The sequence below is a fragment of the Labeo rohita genome, chromosome 22 (genome assembly GCF_022985175.1).
Source record: "Labeo rohita strain BAU-BD-2019 chromosome 22, IGBB_LRoh.1.0, whole genome shotgun sequence".
In the NCBI taxonomy this organism is placed as follows: domain Eukaryota; kingdom Metazoa; phylum Chordata; class Actinopteri; order Cypriniformes; family Cyprinidae; genus Labeo; species Labeo rohita.
Genome location: NC_066890.1, coordinates 24,803,590 through 24,806,436, shown reverse-complemented (window position 1 = coordinate 24,806,436; position 2,847 = coordinate 24,803,590).

The following is a 2,847-nucleotide window of genomic DNA, read 5'->3' as shown; positions in this document are numbered from 1 at the left end:
AAATTCAAAGGGAAGGTTAAACTTCATCTTTGAAAACAACTTATACGCATACCAACGGTCATATGCATCTCACATTACCAGCTAGCAGCGCTATACCAATTTAAATTAATTTGCCGTTTCTTACATCACTGTTTACAGCATTGTGATGTTGAGTTAAAAAATATTTGAGAAGTTCAAGTCCTGGTTGGGCATTTGGCACTGGTGCACCAGTCTCAGTGCAACTTTGAGGGAATGTCGGAAGTGTACTGTGACACCATTGATGATTTCTCAAGACACAAGCTATAAATAACTGTTTTCACACTAATACAACTAAGTGACAGATCTTTGAGCTTACAGGAGAAGTTCACTTTCAAAAACAAAGATTCACATATAATGTACTCACCCCCTTGTCGTCTGAGATGTTAATGTCTTTCTTTCTTCTGTCATAAAGAAATTATGTTTTTTGAGGAAAACATTTCTGCATTTTCTCCATATAATGGACTGGTATGGTGCCCCGATTTTGAACTTCCAAAAGGCAGTTTAAATGCGGCTTCAAACGATCCCCGTTTCATAAAACAAATACAATTTATATACTTTTTAATCACAAATGCTCATCTTACCTTTCTCTCCATGATCTCTGTGTATTCTTTATCAAGACAGTTAGGGTATGTCGAAAAACTCCAATCATATTTTCTCCCTCAACTTAAAAATAATTTCAAAATCAGAAGTTCCGACCCAGTCTTTACAAAGTGAACATGCAAAGAAGATCAAACACCCTTAACAAAAAAGGTAAAACAGCGATATAGGACGATTTTGATGTTGAGGGAGAACATGAGATGGGAGTTTTTCGACATACCCTAACTGTCATGAACCGGAACAAAAACAGTCCAAGTAGAGTAAGACAAGACGAGCGTGTGCCATTAAAAAGTATATAAATTGTATTCTTTTTTATTAAAATAGCCAATCGTTATGCTACATAAGACCCTTCATTCTCGGCTGGGACCGTTTACATCCGCATTTGGGATCGTTTGAAGCCGCATTTAAACTGTATTTTGGACATTCAAAATCGGGGCACCATAGCAGTCCATTATATGAAGAGAAAAATGCTGAAATGTTTTCCTTAAAAAACATAATTTCTTTACGACTGAAGAAAGAAAGACATAAACATCTTGGATGACATGGGAGTGAGTAAATTATTTGTAAATTGTTGTTCTGGAAGTGGACTTCCCCTTTAACATGACAAGCAAGCCTCCATGTAAGCGAAATATGCTACTCATAAAAACCCAGGAAAGAAAAATATATATGTTAACAATTTTCGCTAAAATACTGCTTACTGCTGTAAAAAAAAAAAAAAAAAAAGCAAATTCCCACATTTTTACTGTAAAAACTACAAGTGCACTAAAGGTGCGGTAAAATTGATCATTGTTCGGTTCATTTTCGCGGGAATTTAGAACATGCATTTAGCGTGAGGGCGAAAGACTTCCACACAGATTGAACAAAAAGCTGCTTGGTTTGAGAACCTTACGACAATTAAACATCGTTTTGCCACAAATAAACAAATAAAACATGGTTAATAGTTTAACCAAGGCATCTGTAGTAAAACTACGATTATACAAATGAAAATCAATACGCCAAAAAACATGGCTACTACACTTTTACTATAATAAAAATGATTTATTTTACTTACTTCTGTGTGAGTTCTGCTTCATCTACACTACTGACAATAAACAATACAAGTGTTGCCCGTGAAATGACCGCACCTTAACTATTGTATTCGTATAAAGAACTCTAATATTCCATTCTGCATACAGCACAATAGTGTACAATGTACACTACATTTCTAGTTTGGTATATTATTAGGAACTAGTGATGGGTCGTTCTTGAACGATTCGTTCATTTTGAACGAATCTTTAATGTGACTCGGGACGAACGAGTCGCCTCGGGGAGTGATTCGTTCAGTCGCGCATGCGCAACATCCTATTAGGTTCTGTACTGGAATTAGTTCACCTGTTTTAGAGTCGTTCGTTCACCTTATGGGGCTGTCACGTGATGAACGAACGACTCAAACCCGAGGACTCAAAAGATGAACTAATCAATTCTCCTTCCGGCTCAGACTGCATAGGTTAACATTACGGGGATGTCACGTGATGAACGAACGACTCAAACCCGAAGACTCAAAAGATGAACTAATCAATTCTCCTTCCGGCTCAGACTGCATAGGTTAACATACGGGGATGTCACGTGATGAACGAACGACTCAAACCCGAAGACTCAAAAGATGAACTAATCAATTCTCCTTCCGGCTCAGGCTGCATAGGTTAACATTACGGGGATGTCACGTGATGAACGAACGACTCAAACCCGAGGACTCGAGAGATGAACTAATCAATTCTCTTTCCGGCTCAGACTGCGTTGGTTAGCTAATTGGGCTGTCACGTGATGAACGAACAACTCAAACCCGAAAACTTGTCAGATAAGAGGCGAGGTGAGCGAATCATAGACTAAAGACCCAGGTAAACAATGAATGAATCTTTTCTGTTTCTTATAGCATTATAGTTTTATTTTGTTTGTAGTGTGATCAACGTTTGTGTAAGCAGTAGATGTGTTAGGGAGGTAAAACGTAACATTTTAATTATATTTTGCTAAAATGAACGAAATGAACGAAATGACTCGAAAAAAGATTCGTTCATTTTGCTGAACGAGACTCAAAGGACCGAGTCGGTAAAATGATCCGAACTTCCCATCACTATTAGGAACATACCCCTTATCACCACAGCCCGGCGACGGAGAGTTGTGTCAAGCCTGAGGAGTTTTGCTCCTCCTCCCTAAAACTCTGGAGGTGTTGCGCTCCTGCCATTCAGTAAAAAC